Raw genomic sequence first — 20,832 nt, forward strand, 5'->3', positions numbered from 1 at the left:
AGAAGATCAGGGCGCAGTCTACCCTGTTTTAAGGGAGTGCAGTGACTGTGTTTTGTTTATTTCTCCTTCAGCTGTGTTTATGCACAAAGAGCATTGATTTCATCCAGAGGATGGTTCTAGTACCAGTGTGCTGTTTTACGGGAGCATCTTGTAGTTGTAGGTCATATGAAAGTTTTAGGAGGGGAATGAGGTTCTGTAGCATTCAGGATGTGTGCACTGGGGAAATTGCGACATTTCCAATATATTAAGGAATTGCTGCAAGTTATTGAAGAGCTCTTTCAAATAATTTAAAGGGATGTGTCCACAGAATTGTCACTTTATAATTTTAAAATAAGTGAGTTTGTTTAGGTATTGTTTAAATTTAATCTGAAGATATAGTGTGCTCAAGAACAGAAGTAAGGTTCTGGTATGAGGATACTTCAGGTTTGTTTAGCTGTCAGTACACAGAACCTGCCTAGCCTCTGCAAACTCTCAGCTTTCCCAGATGCGGTGCTCGCAGCATCATTTATTTGCAGTCTTATCATGAGGAAAGAGGGTTTGGGAAAAGAAGAAAATGGCTGCCTCAAATATAAATGCAGCCCTCAAGCTGCTGATTGTAACTGGCCCCAAACTGTCAGTCCTGGAAGCAACACTGTATGCCCAAAATAGAGAGGTAAAGGAGGGTTGCTAAAGCAGAGCAGATTGGTAGGGTTATATCGTTCAGTGTCTGACTGCATCTCAGTGGTCTGATTTTGAGATGTTTGATGGGAACTAGGCTGCTCTTATGCCTTTTACAGCCTTTGTTGAGTCATATTGCACAGCACCATACACTGCCAAAGGAAGCCTTCCACTTAATTGTAGCTGATCACAAATTGTGATCAGCTACAATTAACAAACTCTAACAGTCTTTGTCAGAAAGCAATCCATATTACTGCTAGTCAGATACTGTGGGGAAAGAAAACAGTCCTTGCACAGGACTCCTTCAACAAAAGTTTTATTAATAATAAATGATCATTGCTACCTTTCAGTTCAAGTCTGTCTTGGGTGTTCTCCAAAGGTTTCCACTGATAAGAGTATTTCATTAATAATTTACCATTCAGATTTCTTTAATTCTTCCTGCAACCATGTCTTTTCCAGCCAATAAACTTATGAACAATTTGATAGCTTGGAGAGATGTATCTTCCTCTGATATTTTTCCAGGAGCATTTAACTCTGACATGTTTTTTCAAAAGACTATGAAATTTCTTCACAGATTTTTTTTTTTTAACACCAGGTAGTTCTGAAGATATTTTAAATGTAGTGCACGGGTGGAATTAAGTACTGTGGGCTCATCATTTCCCCAACTGATGACTTGTTCAGTTTTTTTCAATTTATTATTTTATGGCTTTAATCAAGAAGTCTGAAAAGAAGATCTTTGTAAATTTAAGAGAGTTTGTCACCATCTACCCTAAATGTTTTCCATTTAAGGTTAACTGGCTTTTTTTTTTTTTTTTTTTTTTTTTTTTTTGTGGCCAGCAAGCTACTATAATTGGAGAGAGCAACTGAAGAAACTGAAATAAACTCCAAGTGCAACTAAAACTCTAAAATAACATATCTTTTCGTGCATATATTCCAGAATCTAAGCTAAACAGAGGCCCTGGGGGACAGGGCTCAAAGGAGAGAGGAGCAGCTGGGAAACAAAGCCTTTCGTGTGTGGGAGAGTAGCCTTGTTGTAGAAATATGACAAGATTTCACTTTCATTGGCCACAGTCTTATTTCAGAAAAATTAGATTGCTTTAGAACAAATGTTTCTGCAGCACTATGGATGTTTTAATGGTATAATGCATTATTCCTGAGTGATCCATTTATGAATAAATGGTCTCTAGCTGCTGAATAGGTCTGCCTCACGATAAAGATAGACTTGGCTTGAAAGGAAGCTGACAAGCGCTTAACAACCTTTGATTACTGGCAATTTACCAGGCATCAGTGTCTCCAGTGACCTCAGTGAAATCTTATGCCACATAGAAGAAATGTGTACAAATAGCTTGACCAAATTGATTAGATAGGTGGCACTTCTGCAGGAATGGATGTTACCTTTTTTTTTAAAAAAAGTCATAATCACAATTCATTTGCATTTTTACTGATAACTTCTGCAAGGGACTGAGCGAGGGAGACTCTTTTAGCTTACCTGGATAGCGTGGAGATGGAGCATTTTAGGGAGGCAGTACTGGCAAGCTTTCAGTGTGGCTGGCACCAGGGGTGCATCCATTTGCTATTTAAAGAGCATCTGTAATGCTGATAACCCAGTACATCTCAAGAGAACACAGCATATATGGTTTTATTAATGGTTTTATTTTCTTTTTTAATCCATCAAGGTTGTTGAGAAATAATTTCAAAGCCCTTGAAAACAACAGAAAGTGATCAGGAGTAATGTTTTTATAGTTGGTACTAGTATTATAATGTTCATTTATTCCTTTCTTTAACCCCCTCCCAAATATGTTCCATATTCTCTTTAAAAAAAGCACAAGGATCCAAGAGTGCTTTTACAAAACATTTTCAGGATCTTGCCCTTTCCGAAAGTTTTGAAAAGCCTTTAAAAAATTAGGAAATGTAAACCAAAACATAACATAAAAACCAAAAGAAAAATACCTATTATGTCTAGTGTATCAAGAGACTTTGCTAAATGTTTGCTAAGATAGTATCTTTTGACTGGAAAATTTTAGATGAATAAGTAGCAGAGTTATTAAATCTTTAGTGTGTAGTGCTTTCTATTTAAGATTTGTAATTTTAGAAATGTAGTGAATTTGTGTGGTTAGTTGCTGACATTTTTGTTTTTTAAACCACATCTAATACACAAATATGTTCTTAGGTTTCCTGAAATACTTCTCTCCTCATATTTCCTTGTTATAATTCTGAATTATACTGGATTTATACACTAGATTTAAGAAAATCCAAACATATGAAAAAAATCTCTAAAAGGTAAGAAACATATGTAAAAACAAATAATGAGAAATTTTAGCCAGAGAAATTCAGAGAAATGCATCACATTTCCAAAGCTTCAGCAGCATTCAGAAAATACATTTGCTCTGTGAAGTTGTTTTCTGTTCTTTCAGTCTATCATGAATATCAATGGTACTACTCCTGGGACAGGACTTCTGAAACTGGTGTTAATAGCATTTGTTACTAGCATCATGGTGCCAGAGGAGAAAAAATATAGGAAGAGCTTCTGAAAAAATTGCATACAAACATTGCAATCTGGTATGCTTTAAGATTTTCCTTGTTTCTAAGGTTTCTGTTATCTTAGTATTTTTTTCTTTTTTACAGAACCTGGCAGTGCAGTAGGCGCTTCAGTAGGCCCTATGAAAACAATGCAGACAACAGGGGAGCAAAGAGGACTTGGGTTAAAACAATAATAATTTGTGTTTACCTAAATGTGTGTTTAGCACAGCACTGTCCAGTAGGTTAATTAATACACACAGAGAAATTCATGTATTTTGTGCAACCACTTTGGTTGGTGCTTCAGGGAATAGATGAAGGAGAAGGAGCCTTGCAAAGTGGGCCAGCAGAAAAGCTTGTACTCAGTAAAAGATGTAGGAAAACTCAGAATGATCCATGTCAGAGAAGCAGATGGATAAGACATTTTTATATATATATATATATAAAATGGACAGTATACAGGATATGAGGGGAGCTGCAGTGGGGCAAGTCTAGTGAGTGGTATTATCTTAAAGACACTAAGACATAGGAAAGGAAAACTTGGGCTTCATTAACCTTAGTCCTCATTAATCTTAGTAGGATTCCTAACACTGTGAAAGTAGTAGTTGATTTAATTAAGTTAATCCTTGATCTCCCCACTGAATGACTCAACCTGGAAGGAACCACAGTCCAAGTAAATTTCTGCTGATCACTCTGGAGCATCTAATCAGTAAAAGATAGCACTAGGCACAGTTTAGTCAAAAGCCCCTACTGGCACCAGAACTAAAACAATATTATCGACCCAAAAGATATGTAGGCCTCTGTCATCCCTCTGTGAAAAAAAGATTTCACTTGCCTAAAGGGGTGATTGATGGTAATGATCCTAGATTAAGAAGATCAAGAATTGTGAGCTTTCAAGGAGGTGAAAGGCCAAATGGTGAGATTAGGAGATGGCAGTTTAATTGAGAGAGGAAAGAGGAAATAGGTGGTAAAAGGGAAAAAGTAGGAATCAGGTTTAATTCCATTTATGAAGGAAGTATGACCTACAAGGGTCAGGCACTGATAATTTTGGATACCTTTTCATAGCAGGGCTTGCAGTTTTATTTCCATCACAAATATTTGGAAATGAGAGGCAATCAAGCCCTTTGTAAAGACCTAAATTTAGAATAAGGAGAACTGCCTAATCTGAAATGTATTGATTGTGAAATACATGATCACATCACAGAAAAGCTTTGCTGGACCCTGAGTTTGTTCTGGATTTTCCACTAAAGGTATGTGTTGTGTGTGTGTGTTCCTGAGTCTACTTTTTTGATAGTATGTAGAAGCAGAACGTTATGGTCCACTTTTTTACCTCAGTTTAATATTTCTCTCGATCTCAAGCTTTTTTTAAAGAAGAAAAGTGTTTAGCTAAATTTTTCTAGGAAATATCAACTTGGATCAGTGTGAAGTAGCTCTTCCTACTCCCTTTGTGGATCAAGATAACAAGTGTTTCTCTTTGGACATCGCATACAGCTCTTAAAAAGAAAGAACATTGTGGCTCTGCCTTCATGGCTCCTTGCAGCATTCACCTCTTTTATGCATTTCAGTTATTTTATGGAATTTTTTTTCTGTTTTGTATTTCGTCCCTTCTGCTGACTTGCTGTCTGCCAGAATCCTGGTCCTCTTTCTTCCCACCTTTCTGGTCTGTGCCAAAGGTATTTCTGATGTTGCAGATCCCTTCCTCAAGATAAGAGTGACTAAAGCTGCTTTGATCTTGACTTGGCAGACCCTCAAGCCCTTCTGCCTCAGGGTACCTGGCTTGCTCTAGCAGAGGGATGGGGAGGAGAAAGGCACCTGAGGAGAAGTTCTGTTGTTATGGGCCAGTCTCACTACAGATTTTGTCCATGGAAGAGTTATAGCCCATAGCGCAGACAGACAAACATCTCTGAGGGAAAAGAAATTGTACTGGTGATCTACTTTCTCATCCATTTTCAAAATTCAGTGTTGCCCAGAGAGGGGAGGATGTAAGAGCAGGAAGCATCTTATTCAGTGGATATACTTCGTACAAATGTTTAGAAGCAGCTGAACTTCTTGACTTCAAGTTTTTAACTTTTATTTATCTTTATTGAGCTAATATGGATACAAGAAACTGAGTAGAATTATTTTTGATATGTTTTTTTCTAAATAAGCCACCAAGGGGTTATAACTTTAACTGAAGGCATTATTCCAAATCTGAAGTGGATGTGTAATCTGTGATGAGTGCATGATACAGGTTAACCTCTAGTCAAGCTGCAGAGAGTCAAAGGAGCCTTATTTACAAAAAGAGAGAGATTGTCCAATGTGCAGCAGCCTTTTGCTTACAGCTGTACAGGACTCTAGTTTATTCCTCAGCATGTCAGGAAAATCAATATCTATAATGATTCCCATTATCAAAGTAACAGTTGCAGAGAAGGCAGTAAAGCATCACCTTTTCCTTCTTACTAGAAGAGAATCCTTTCACTGGTTTCCTGAATGTGCTTATGCACCACCAGGGTTTATTTGCAACCCGAACATATGGATTAAAGTTATACCCTGACCTTTCACTAAAAAAGTTCCTAGGAAACCAGAGTACCAGTGTAAAGGCTGTACAAATGCAATGTCCAAAGGATTGTCAGACAAGGAATGTAGGTTTCATACAAAAGAAAAATAAGACCCCCTAAATGGACGGATGTGGCCATGGGCACTCACAGCCCAGAAAGTCAAACATATCCTGGGCTGCACCAAAAGCAGCATGGTCATCAGGGCAAGGGAGGGGATTCTGCCCCTCTGCTCTAGTGAGACCCCACGTGCAGTGCTTCATCCAGCCCTGGGGCCCCAGGAAGCACATGGACCTGTTAGAGCAAGGGCAGAGCAGGGTCACCAAGTTAATTAGAGGGATGGAACACCTCTCCTGTGAGGAAGGGCTGAGAGAATTGGGATTGTCCAGCCTGGAAAAGAGAGAGCTAAATTCTCTCTTGTGAGGATGGTGAGGTACTGGTTGCCCAGAGAAGTGTGGATGCTCTATCCCTGAAAGTGTGAAGGCCAGGTGGAATGGGGCTTTGAACAACCCTGGTCTAATGGAAGGTGTCCCTGCCCACAGCAGGGGGAGCTGGAATGAGATGATCTTTGAGGTTCCTTCCAACCCCAGCCCCTCTATGATTCTATGATTCTAAAGTTTGTTTTCCTTTATTCCTGTCATAAGCCTCCAAATTGCAGCTACTGCTCTACATCTAACATATCATGGTAATCTACATCTGGAAGGATAGTGATGCATCAGGCCTCTGCTGCCAATTTTTCATACAAATCTGCACCATGGCTATATAAACCTTTCCTTTGGAGTTGGAGATTGTTCTGCACAGCTGTTATCCTGGCAAGGGGTACATTCCTTCCAACTTTGGCCTGGCCAGCAGTTTTCCACCTCAAACTCTGCTGGCTGATATTGCCCAGCTCTTTAGGTAATGTGGTTCATTGTATATCTCTCAACACCTCACAGCAGTCCAGTCCACACACACACACATACACACACACGCAGTTAACAAGTGCTAGGTAGCAAAATAGAAATTTGTTGTCCCTTCTGAGCCTTTGAGATGCTTCTGCTTATCAACTTGTCTTTCTGATGGTCAGAGTGTTTTCCAGGCATCTCTGTGAATAAACACACTTTCCTGCAGGTATCCTGCAAAATATCCATTTCTCTCACTTTTCTGAGAGTCTGGGATTACAGCCTTCACTTGCTGTTAAACAACATTCAGGACAAAATATTTCCTGGCAATTCAACTACTATAAACTATATATAAAGGGCCAAGAAGAACTGGAGACAACTTTTTGTAACCACTGACCAATGTCCCAGTAGGCAAGACAGACATGAGCTGGGCTGATAGGCAGCCATAAGTAGAGATCAATTAAAGTAAGATGGAGTTGTCTAATTTTCTGTGAAACAAGGTCAAAATACTTGGTTATTGTGATTTAGGAAATATAGCTCTCTAAAAAAAGGGGGGAAATATTTTCAGATGTGTGCATTTGAAGTATTATACAATAGACTACAATTAGTAATATATACATTATAATAAGTAAAATAAAAACACACTTCTGTGCTGACTAGTCTGAGATAGTTGGCTTAGATGTTATTAAACAACAGCTGTAGAAACTGACCAACTTTTATGCATTATAATAGTGTTTTCAGGACATGCTTAAAGGATTTACAGAGAGCACATGCCTGTAAATTTCTGGACTGTAATTAAGAATCTGAACTATGGAATAAAAAATGTACACCTGTCTTATTTCATATTTGGATGTATTACATTGCAGGATACAAAGTAAAAGATTGCTGAACAGCAGTTTCAAAAAAATACCATGATCTGAATGAATAAATACCTCTCAGAAGCTACAGCATAAATTTTTCAGTTTGTTGTACATCTGCTGCTGCTAAAATAAGCTGCTGTGTTGGGTGGGTGAAGAACCGGGCAAGCCCAACCAGCTGCAGGGCTGCCCAGGGACATATTGCTGCTCCCATTCCTGCAACTCCAACCATGCCAACTATGTAATATCAACAGAAAGAGAAAACAGAGCTATCTCCTTTAACAAAGAGCACTGTTAGCTCTGGCAATACTCTAAATACTGTATTGAATGGCCACCTACATTAGAGAAATAAACAAGCGAGGACAAAACAGTTGTATACACATAATAGTCCTCAAGTGACAAGTAAGGAAGCCTTGAAAAATTTTTTGAGGACTTGATTCCAGTAAAAAGATTTATTTGTCCCACTTCCACACCAAAAAAAAAAACACCCACCAACAAAGCAACAAGAAAAAAATCCCTAGAAATTCCCAGCACCACTAGTCCTCATACCTACAACTGATAATCATCTTCATAAAGAGGATTAACTGCAAAAGTTTGAGTCATGTAGAAGAACAGTATTAGTCAATCATCTTCAAAGACTAAGGAAGAAAGAGTTGATAATTACATGTTATTTATATTTAAATGAATTTTTTTTATTTGCATCTCTTTAAGTCCTATAACTTAATTTTATGCATACCCGTAAGCTTCAGTTCTTCAGTGTTGTACATCTGTCGTAAAACCTTCTAATCCAAAATCACCAATTAAATCTATCCCTGACATCTACTGCATATGGCAGAGTTGTGGTAGGATTTAAGTGGTCACAATCTAATTTTTATTTGTTTCTGAGGGAGCAGTTAGAGTGAACATTGCTTCCAATGATCTCTGAACTAGCAAATGATCAAAACTAGCAAAACTAAGAGAATTATAAGTATTCATAGAAAATGTGAGTCCTCCTTGTCTAAGAGCTTAAAGGATACTGTAGTCAAAGGCAAACTGAAGATAGCCCAATCAGGGGGAAAAATGTGATTTTCTACCTAACCTTTCCACTTGAACTGTTTAGGATTAATTTCTTACAGGCAGTTCTATTGAACAAACCTTGGTAATATCTTCCACTGAAACAGTGATTATAAAACAAAGTGTAAGTCAGAGGGCTTTGACAAATAACAAAAACTTCTATCAAGTCCCTAAAGAGACTGGAGTCATTAACATTACAGGCATGACCCTTGGCAAGAAAACAATTAGGAACAAAGAAGAATTATTACTAAGAGAACAATAAAGTGGTTTAGATACATCAAGATCAATTAGGCATTAGTTTTAATGTAGCCTAAAGTTAAAAGCTGTAAAACAACAGAGATTTTTCCCATTTGCATCATTTAAAGTTCACAGCCCAAGGAAAATAGCATGTATAAAGAAACCAGAGAGCCTTCTGTGAATTGTGTGTCAATTATCTAATTACCTTTGATAACATCAGGTGCAAACCTTCAAGGAAAAAGCTTTCAAGAGCTCTTGCAGGTATGGGTGTATTAGGAGAGTAATAAGACTTGTTGCAGGGAGAAGAGAAAGGAGGTGGAGCTGCATCTTGCATTGAAATGAATGCTCTGTCCCTGGTTGCATGAATGTGAGAGACAAGAGTTACACAACAGTTACTGGAGCATGTTTATCAACTCCAAATGCAGCTTCTCAGTTTGGGAAGAGAGACAGGGAGACTGGTTTCTACTTTGACTCTTACTTCCAGGCTGAGATGCTGCCATGTGTTCCTGAGAGTCAAGGAGAGAACCCAAGCCTGGCTCCTACCTCGTTGCCTCCCTCCTTCCTCTGCAAAGTCTGTGGATGGGGAAGAGTGAGAGCTGCCTGGGCATCTCCTTGCAGAGGTAGCAGGGCTCTCTGACAGAGGAGATCAGTGACAAGATCCCAGCCTACAGACACAGCTCCACCTTAGGGCTTGCATAGGGCAGCTGCCTTTGAACTCTCATCATGAAAAGCTATGCATCCCCACCTTGGGCAATAGCTCTGAACATTAGCTGCTCAGTGGTGGTGCTTACATACCTGCTTCTCTGACTGGTAATTCCCTGCACCAGTTGGAGGAGTGCTGCCTGTCTGCCCAATGGGAATTGCTTTGGGGTCTGGACAACATGCTGCCCCAGCCAGGTGGGAAGGAGATGTGTCTGCGCTCCTGGTCAGCACCAGTATCTGCCCTCTGATTTTTGAAGGGATATTGTAGTGACTTCTTCAGCTGGAAGCCTTGGTGAGTAGATGCAGAAGAGAGTGTCTGGTGGCATGTTTGTATTTGGATGATTGCTCTAATTAATTAGCTCAATTTTTTTTTTCTTTTAACATGGGGGGAAAAACACAGGGGTTTTTAAGTGTTTTTTTCTCTTCTGCCTAAGTGATTCTCAAGTGACATACACCGCTGTTTTAATTAAACAGTGCCTCCTGATTTAGAACTGATAAGCTTCTACTTCAAGGAAATGAAAGGGTAAACTTTAATTTTGGCAGGGGGAAGCAAAACTGATAAGTAGAAGGATAGTGTCTCCTAACAAACAGAGAAGTGAGAAGAGTTCAGAAAGTGCAGCAAGGGGGGACTAACCCCAATAGTAGCACCTGCAAATTAATCCCTCACTGCCCTTTGCTACGGAGGTTGGCTCTGTAGCAACTGCCTGAACTAAAGGAGATGTGCACTTTGTCTGGATTACTTGGTTATTGTCATCTCCTCAGCGCTTCCCAGAACTCTGATGGAGAATAGGAAACCAGTCATCACTGGCATTCCCCTGAAGTGCCTCCATTAGGCCACCCCTCATGCTTCAGGTGACCCAGGAGGGTCCATGCAGGCACCACCAGCACAGGAGACTGCAATCAGGGGCAGGAACTGCCAGCTCCTCATCAGTCCCACATAGCAACAGACCATGTCAGGGATTTATATAAAGCCTTTACAAGTACATGCTCGGGTTGGGGTTTTTTCAGCTGTTTCACTTGGGGTCTTGTTTGTACCTCCTCCTTAGTGACCAGCTGAGCCTTCTCCATGTTCGTGACAAGAAACCTGCATTTGCGGCTCTTTGAGAAGGTTTGACCCCGACTCCTCAAGGACTGGCACACACAACTGACATGAGACCACACCAACCAAAAATCAGGTCAGTGATTAAACTTCTTGATGTTGGCAAGTCAAGTGGCAGTATCAGAAGGAACTCATGAGGTCATTTGAAGTTGTAGACCTGAAAGCAAGACCTGTCAATTTAACGCTCTCTGAGATTGCAGCTTTTGGGAGGGGAAGGTGGGGAGGCACAGCTTTTCTGTTAAGAAATGCATCTGTTGGTTTAGGAGCTGCCACATCCTAATTTCCAGTAAATGAAAAGCAACAACAATAAATATCATGTCCTGTGTGCCAGCTACTTTTAGTATAGGGAATATCGCTGAACTTCTGTTCCATGGGAAGAAACCTTTCCCTTGCATTAGATCTTCACGTGACCTATTACTGAGATAATCTTCAGCTAGCTTACACCTAAAGACTGGAGCTGTGGTGATTCTCAGAACAGTCTTGTCAATGCATATGTGATGAAATTAAGGAAAGTCTAGTCATGAATAAGGTCTGTGTTTCCAGTTCCCCTGAGAGCTTCCATCAAACAAAACTATTTCCCTTCTAAAGCGTGTGCTTGAAGATGGGGAACTAAATATTTTTCTATTATTTGCCTGCTGGAATATTCTTTACTTGGTGTCTGAGCACAGCGGTTACATACACAAATATTACAGCTCATCTTTTAAAAATGCATTATTATATCAGTAATAAAGAAAACAGTTTGCATTTCAGATTTAGAGACAGCAGTATATCACAAAATATTTACTCTGCCCAGAAGAGCAGCAGTTTACAGACTATTTACCAGCAATTTGTGTATGCATTTAAAGATTACATCTTTTCTTTAATGAAGGTTTTTATTTGTGTGCTAAGTCATTTTCTGTAAGTAAAAGGATCTTTGGATTTATGTTCTGTGAAAAGCAGTAGTGATTTAGATCTGAGTTTTTATAGCATGTGGCATGTAAGGTGCAATTCTCTTCTTGTGGATATTGTTTAGATTTTTTTTTTTTTTAACTGGTTCATAGTCTTTATTTGCTTTTCTGGGGAGAACCAACATAAGCTCATAACTGTTCTACTTTTAAGCAATGTACAAAACCTAACCTCTTTGTTAGTTTAGTGATCTTACTCCATTTGATAACATTCACCAAAGAAGAACATTTTTACTGAGAATGGATCTTGGTCCCTCTTTTCTCTGGTTTTATTGAAAAAACCCAACACAATAACACCAAAAAAACCTCAACACAAAAAACCCAAACATATGATCTCATCAGTTCACCAGAGGGGAAAAAAAGATCAAAAAATACCTCCACAGAGCACCTATTTTTCCAAAGATTATGGAGAAGTGAGGGGAGATATGAGCAGGGAGCAAAGAAGGGGTAGGAAGAATGCAGTCAGTGCATAGCCCTGGGGCAGACCCTTGGTCCCTCTGTGCCCTGTGAGCTGAGTGAACTGGCACAAAGGGAATTTTGTACTGCTGTCATTAGAGTGCATCTGGTCACAGAACTGGATTGCAGGCCTCTCTCTAAGCTTTACTGATTGTAATGGTGACACCTGTGTGCAAGGGTCAAATATGAGCTTACTTGCATGGAGATGTTCCCATCTGCAAAACCCCAGTGAAAGTTCTGTGGCTCTGCAGTGCAGGGTGGTTTTTGACTCTGACTGAACAGCAGCTACTAATGTAGAGGGGAGCAAGAAGTCCGCTAGGTCTTAATGAAATACTGTTTGCAAGGAGAATACCTATTGGCACTTGGCTTCTCCCCAAAAAGATGGAGCAGCTGTAATTCCCCTTACAGGGTGCACCACCCCTCACAGTTTTGAAGCACATATTCTCAGGCCACAGTGAAGTTATGTGTAGAAGAGGTCCCTAAGTGGACCTTTTGCATGAAAAAATTCACAAAGAAGTAATTTGCTTCATAAATGCCACAGCTCTATCTGTAGCAAAATACACCATATCAGAGAACACAGGCAGCATCTGTATATCCTCACCTAATTGCTCTATTACTTGTGGCAATGATGCCTCAGAAGAAACACCCCAGACTAGAGCTGGGGCTCTGGCTCCCACTGCCATGGTAACAGAAGTGCTGCCTGCTGAAAAAGCCAGCTGAGTCCAGAAAAGGTCACCAGAGTTCTTTAGAAACCCTGGGAAACCCTTTATCCTCAAAGAAAGAGAAAGCGGCACAAGTCTGAAGCTGAAAAGACAAAGTAGTTTGCCAATGGTGAGCATACAAAACTTCCAGTTTATTTCATGAAGCATATTTTTAATGTGTTTAATTGTCTTTAGGGCTATTTAAGCAGTCTGCATGGTTTTAGGAGAGAACTGGAGGGTGACAGGGCTTGGGGAGTAAGGATGGGAAGATTGTGGTTCTCTTCAGTTGTCACAGCTAGAATTTACTTACAAAGCTGTAAGGACTAAGGCCTTATGGAAAAAAAGCCCCAGAGTTGCTAGAGCTGGCACAAAAAGCAGAAAATATATTTGGCTTCTTTTCTGCACTGTCCCAGTCCAGCACTTGGCAGAGTAGATATAAAACACAGCACGCTGCTTTTGGGAGTGTTTGTTACAGTACCAGATCTGGGGTTCTCAGACACAGCTTGGTCCCACCCTTTGGGACATCCTGGAGCTGTAGGAACCATTGGATCAATTTACCAGATCCAGGCAGGATCACCTTCTGAGTGGAAGGCTTTTTTAAAATTTGCAGTTCTTTAATCACCCTTTCATGTTTAAGGCTGTATATGATTGCTGGAGTTCACTCTTGCCTGCTCAAAGCATTTGTCTAATGCTTCCTTAAACCTGTAAAAACTAGATCTGACAATAACTGCATTGCAAAGAAAAGCATTTTTTGTCCCCAAGAAAAGATGTATTAAAGCTGCTGAGGTTAATACAGGGAATAAGGTGAATGCACAGCAGCAAAGGCAGCCTGGCTCACTGACCTGAAACATTGTGCTGGCTAAGGAACAAAAGCCTGACTCCAATCACCTTTCCTTTGCCTCCCCTAAAGCAGCTATGCCAAGTCACATCACTGGGCAGCAAAATGAAGCAAAAGGAAAAGATGCCACCACCACACCCCTCCCCAAACTCTCTGTATTTAAAGGGGATAAGCTCAAAGGTGCTGGATGGGACATGCATTGAGGATTCAGACATGCCATCAGTACTGCAAACTTCTCTACTCCCAGTGCATGCTAAGCAAGGAGGTGATTCTGAATGCAGGAAACTTTTTTTTCTTCAAAATGAACACTTTAAGATACCTACAAATGCTTGGTGTGACAGTTGTATTACTAAAATGTAAAGGGTTTAAAAAAGAAGTATAAAAGCATAGTTGGTACAAGGAATAGATAAGAATGAAGCCTTCTAAACACTTTAATGTGCGGAAATACTCAACAGTTCTTAACTTCTTTTTTAATTCTTCGCCTTCCTACCTGTCTTTCAGATTTTCATGTCTATGCATGTTATTCTTGTAACCTTAACATTTTCCAGGATCTGTAAAAGTCAGCACCTAACAGTTCTGTTATGTTTTTCTTCAGCAAACAGTTAATTCCAATGAATGGTATTGCTGTTTTAATTATGGAAAAGTCAATATACTTATGCAGTTTTGGGCAGCATGACAGACACAGCACAAGCCTTAATACCTTGGTTATCAAATTTCTTAGGCATATGTATAACTTTATGATAACAGGGTCATGGTAAGATGACTATCACATAATTCCTGAGAAGTGTGGAAGGGAGATGAGGCCATGTGTGAAAAACTATATGTGTACTAGATAGGTGGGGTTTTTTTTCCCTCTTCCCTCCCTTCCAGGAGGCTTGCCTAGCATTCTTATTCTCCAGTTCTTTGTAATTATGTTTCCCATAGCTCATGATGAATGGCATCAGCTAACCAAAAAGCTGCTGATGGGACAAAACTATGGCATTCAAAATCTGGTGATATATTGAGGAAGAAGTAGCAGCACAATATGCATTTTTGGTGCACTAGGGGTTTCAACACATGCTTTGACTAGCTCAGAAGAAAGCAGCAGGATGAGATGTGGTTTCATTGTGTCAGGAGAGGTGAAGGAAGGAAAAAAAGCCTTAATACGTGGCTGCATCCTGGATTGCATCAGGAAGTTGGATTTCAGGTTGACAAAGGTTCCTCAGCACCCAGGGAGAGCACACACAGCAGCGGGTGTGGTGCAGGACTGCCGGGCTGGCCTGAGGCAATGCAAATACTCGAGCACCAGCCGGTGAAGCCACCTCACCCTGTTTGGCACGCTGACATAGCTGTGCTACAGCATCACTGCGAAGGCAAACAAAGGTATCCGAGGTTAGACCCAGCAAACCCAGCCCAAATCACCAGGTCAGGCAGAGTGCAGGCAATAGTTGCCTGTGAGAGGTAGGCTTACCTGTCGTGCAGTTTGATGGGAAATAATAATAGAGAGTATAATGGACTATGAGATGTCGGGAACCCAATGTATGCAGACCCCAAACATTTTACATTAACATTTTGGGCATTGCTAACCTGAGAAATGTGTCCCATGAGTCTACCATTTTTGATTGGACTGAGATTTTCCATAAGATATCTACAAGTTGCTGCCACTTATCAGTGGATATGTGGTCAGGCAAAGAACAAGAATGAGTTGCCTGTTAAAGAAATGTGTAGTGCAAATATTTTATGCACACAAATGCAAAGTGCAGAGTGGAGGCAAATTGGACAAAAACTATGCCTGTATCAGCTGCTGCTAAGAATGACATACCCTCGGGTTTTAAAGTTAAGGGTAGATGTTCACAAGCTCCTCAAGCACAATAAGTAACTTGAAAGAGAAAAGGCTAACTGTGCTGTAAAGGATCCATGCTCCAAGCACAGTGTTTACAAGTCAGCAGCACAAAGAAACTGATTTTTTAAAAATCTTTAAACTCTAAAGAGTAAATCTTTATAGCAGTGCAAGGGAGTCATGCCCACAAATCTCATTATTCTGAAAGCTGCTTAGAAACTTTAGCCCTTAGAGTCAACATCCCACAATGCATTCAGAAGTATGATTTCAGAGTTACAAATGCTTTCAACAATTAGCTAATATAAAATTTAAAAAAAAAAAAAGGAAAGAAGGAGAAGAAAAATTAGGATTTAAAAGGATTTACAAGGAAATAATTGGGGGAGGGGGTGTTATAAGTAAAGAAGGAGGTAATTCAAAGGGATTGAGAGGAATACAGTAGGAAGTGGATGTGGTTAAGGCATTCACAAGATTAGTTAAAGAAAAGCATGGTAAAACTAGAAGTAAGAAGCAAATCCTGTGACAAATGAATATACTTTCTTTGATGTATTTTGAGCTGCGTGATTTATACATACTCAGCATCTAGCCTGTGGACCTTAAGAATGATTGGGCAAAAATAGTGATTAAAGCTTATTAAAATACTACCCAAAAAAGCAGTATGCAGAATTTGATGCACAAAACGTTCTTATACTCTCAGAGATTAGTAGTCAATGGTCCTGAACAGCTGCAGGTATTTCAGCCTCAGGAGTCTTACAGAATTAAGAAATTTAACAGTAATAAAAGCTGTGACTTGCTATGCAAGCTGGTTTATTGAAAAAAAAATTGTCACAAGATTCATTACTGCTTTAGAGATGGATTGCGAGCTTGAAACTCATTTTCAAATGTCTTCACAACAAAGCAGGATGATATGAATGCTAAAATTGGGGTGGATGAGGGCAATTTGAGGTGATGAGTAAAGCTCTGGCACGCAAATGATACAGGTTCTAATTAGTGCAGATACACCTTTTGAAATTCCTGCGGGGGTTCTGTATCTATAGAAAACATATTGAAATCCTGGATAAGTAGGTTGCGTGTGCACGTGTGTGCCTGCCTGAGGTCTCAATTTCTTCCAGGATTAAAAGACATGCAAATACATGCCCCATCCTGTAGGTGCTCTAATAACAGCCTGGACTGGCCTGTGCTAGGCAATTGAGAAAACACAGGACAAGGATGCACAATAGACAGCGTACCAAGCAAAAAGACAACAGAGAAAGATAAAGAAAGAGCTGAACCAGGTCAGCATAACAGTACCCAAACTTTGTACTCCTTGCTTAGCCTGCAGAGCTCCTAGGATCCTTTTGCATTTTGCATACTGAAATTTCAAAACCAGAAGGCAAGGTAATCTCTGTCCTGATGTTAAGCAGAACCGTTTCTAAGATGACTCCTATTTCATTTGCCTTGCTTCAGAGAGCCAGTGCCATGTTCAGAGCACTGTCAGCATTAAGGAAGAATAGATGAGCACTGAGAGTTTCATGCTCTTAAAAATAAACATTGTCAGCAGGATACATAAAATAATGTATTGAATTTGAAACACAACATCACAAGAGAGTGAAGAAAACCAGACATATCTGCTGAGGATTTCTGGACAGATCAATTTACATAATGATGTTCTTTATTTTAGAAGTTGGACAGGACAGTGCTTGACATCTGAGGTAACCAACAATGGATACCAGGCCTTTATTATGACAAAAGAAAAGAGAACCTGTGTCCGTCCTTTTTTTTTTTTCAGCTTGGCTCAAAGCTTATCAGGATGCTCATCCCCAGAACCCCTGAGCTTAGACTTGGTGGAAAGTTGGGTGTGTTCAGACAACTACATGAAGATTTGTTAACCTGATTTCTGCCGCTTCTTTAGAGCTCAGGTTTTGATGCACAATACAAGGATTGTTGTAATGAAGGCATGTGCTGTTACGCAGAGCTGAGGGACATCAAAGTCACAAACTTAGGCAGGGTGCAGGTATTTGTTGAGGACTTTGACTGTCAAAACCTCTTGAACCGTGACATCCATTTGCTAAGTGATTCTGCCTGTTGTTTGCATATTATACCAGGTCTCAGGTTTCATCAGCGACAGACTGTTATCACCTTACGTGCTGGAGACTTGTTTGGTCACTGTGAGAAGCTCCTCCTATACCTGCAAATAGCAGGGAGAAGGCTGTGACAACAGCTTTAGAAAGATCTGGCTTTATCTTATTCTGTGTAACAGGTGTAAATGCTGATGCTATTGCTGGTCCTTTCCATGCATTGTGGTGCATGGTGAAACACTTGTCTTCCTACTGCTAATTATTGTAGATAGTTGAATGGAGAGAATCATTTAACTGTACCCAGATAACTGACCAGGAAACTAGAATCCTGCTATCAGGAGCCTAATGAGGAATTCATAATATATAAAACAATTTTTTTTTTGTTTTGTTTTGTTTTGTTTTGTTTTGAGGAGTAAAAGGAAAGGAAGAACTAGGCAAAAGCTTTGAATGGTCAGAGAGGATGCTATTATGATATGAAGCAATTTCTAGCATTCAAGGCATACAATGAACTATTATAATTTTTCAACAACAATGCAAGTCATGCAGGCACTCATAAAAACTTAAAAGCTCTTTTTAAAATAATAGCATGCATTTTACATGTACTATATGTACTTATTCTCTCAGAAAGCACAAGTTATTTATCATTCTTGTCTAAGCTAATAGTGCATCTCTGTCTCAATTGCAAAGTTTAATTAACTTCTGTAGGTGTCACAAGGAAAATTATGCCTAGCTGAGTCTAAAATCCACATTCTTGAATGCAGGACATTTTTAAATCAACATGACTGATACACTTTTTGAATAACAACTTCATATTTTTCTGCTTCATAAAGGGCAGTAGCGTTCCAAGTTTAGACCCTGTAGAATCCACACAAATAGCACACCTTTTTCTCTCATCAAGATGCAGTCCTGAAGACTAGAGATAACTCTAACAACTGTAACTTTTGCTCTGCTACTTAAGGCTGATGAGTTTGAGATGCTGGTCACAAAAAAAGATGGTGAAAATTCGGTAGCCTAGTGGGCATTGTACATGATGGGAAATTAGAAGATTAGAGAGCATTTTTGTGTCTTCATCTTGCTACGACCACTAAAGCACAGTGTGTACAGAGATTGAACTGGGTGATGAAGCACAAGAAGGGGTAAAACTCCAAAGCAAAAGGACAAAGATGCTATAATCTCTCAATAATGATAACTGTCCAACAATGTCAATCTTATTTTAGTATCTTACTTAATGCATAGCATCAGGAAGCTTATCACAGTTAAAAACACCAGCAGAAATCTAGTTCATCCTTCTGCTCTGAATTGAGCTGAATTACCAAAATTCAGGGCAGAGCCACATATGCTTAAAGGACTCTTGGATACAGTCAGAAATTTGGGCCATGACAAAAAAGATTTGAGTCCTTCTCCTCTGGTCAAGTCCAGTATCATAATAGGGGACCTTGGTGGAAGAGAAATGTGAATTGTGAGAGCTGGAGTGGTTTTAAGATCATATCACCAGCCAGTGTGCATTTTTTACCTGTCAAAATGTCACAATATTTTTTTACCTATCTGTGTGTTCAGGCTAGGAGGTTAAATGCAAGACAGCAGGATTTGGCAATTCCACTGCATTGACTATGGATTGCAATACACCTATGGTACTTTTGCTGCAGGTGCACTCACCCTATGTCTAGAAAATCTGCCTTCCTCCTTCTAATGTGAGATAAAACATAAAATGACTTTACAAACACAGGTGCTAAGTATGTCAGTGACCCACAACTGCCATGTGGAGGGCAGGTAAATCTTAACTCATGCAAAACTCATGACTGATACTAATTTGACTATTTTTCTAGTGACGTTAAAGAAATGAAGAAGTTTTGCTATATGGATTTTTTAGTGTGTTAGTAATGAGCATTTATGAATAGCATTTCCTGCTTTAGTAATCAACTTACTTAGGAAAGAAAAATGAGTATGTGACAAATCTGCATCTTATTTACATTTTTAGTATTACATAATCCTGAAGGTATCAGTAGAAGTATTTAAATGAAGGTCTTGACAACAATCCTGAACAAAAAGCAGTGAAAATCCTTTTGATGTTTAACTGAAGGAGATTGCAAGGACATATTTGAGCAGTGGAGGGTGTAGTTTAAAAACATACCCCACCCACTGCAGAAATGCCTATGCTGTTCTTTGCCTGTGTTTTAAAGTTCATATTAATACATCTCCAATAGCAGGTATTTCTTGTTCTGCAAGTAGTAAGTCGTCTTGTCATGTAGTACTTTACCATCAGGTATAAGAAAAAATCCACTGGCTCTTTGCATAGATGAATGCATGTTTACAGAGCATTGATTCCAAAAGTCACGACACATTTCACCCTCATTATACAAATGTGGCACTGCTTGAGACAGCCAGCACCTTGCATAATTGCATATAAATTTTGCATTGCTAATTAACAGTCTGTTTTTAGTGCTGTGATTCTGTGCTTCACTATGGTGATACACAAAACATGGGTGCAGTGTGTCCCTAGTTCAGTAAGTGCTCTGGGTTATTTTTCCAGTTGCATATCCACTGATCCACAGTGTTGGCTTGTCTTGACTTAAGCACCTCCCACAGCTGTTATGTGTCTTTGCAAACTGTTTATGTAATTCTGGTAATGACCATGGCAGACTGCAGGCTGCAGCTTAAAGTGCAAAAAAACAATTTAGTTCCTTAACTTTTGCTGATGTCCAGGAGGCTTTTAGGTGGAATTTTTATTGTGTTTTTAGATTTTTCATCTTTTCTGATCTTAGTTTGATTAAGCACTTTGTATTCACATTTGGCTTGGAGGAAGGAAAAAGTATGTGATTCTTTTGAGTAGCAGATTCGAACTTGGAGATGAGAAGGCTGGTAAATTTCATCCTTAAAACAACTGGGGGTGAAATCTTGGCTCTGTTTAAATCTGGCAACATTCCAGTAATTTCAAGTGAAGCTATTCGCCTCTTCTACTTCACATCCTAAGGGCTCTGTAAATTGTTGCATAAACATTATGTAGTTATACAATGAAAAAAACCACTCCCATTTGCCTTTAGAAAAGGGAAAATCTTCACCTAAGGTAAAATCTTTGCTGCCAGGTTTCTGAGGGAGAAGCTGGCAGAGGTAATCCAGCAGTGATGGAATATTCTGGGATTAATTAGACGTGGCCTAGATACACAGGAGAGAGTATCAGAGCTGACCTAAATGTTGGGAGGAACAGTGCCTCTATCTCCTGCTTTCTTCTAATCAACCCTGACACCAAAGACTTAGCAGGCCAAGTTGGAGAGACTGTTTGGATATAAACCTGAAAGAGAGGCAAATTGTTTCACTCATTTTCACTCATATTATAAGTCCGTTTATTTAAATCTAAAATGTTCTGAGGACATGTTCACTTCTGTATCTTGGAGGTTAGTAAGAAGTCATCTGGGTTTTTCAAGCAGTTAGCCAACAGTCTACAAAAGTCCTGCTGTAAATCACCATACTTTATTGAATTTGAAG

This window comes from Serinus canaria, chromosome 4, assembly GCF_022539315.1.
Source record: "Serinus canaria isolate serCan28SL12 chromosome 4, serCan2020, whole genome shotgun sequence".
Lineage (NCBI taxonomy): Eukaryota > Metazoa > Chordata > Aves > Passeriformes > Fringillidae > Serinus > Serinus canaria.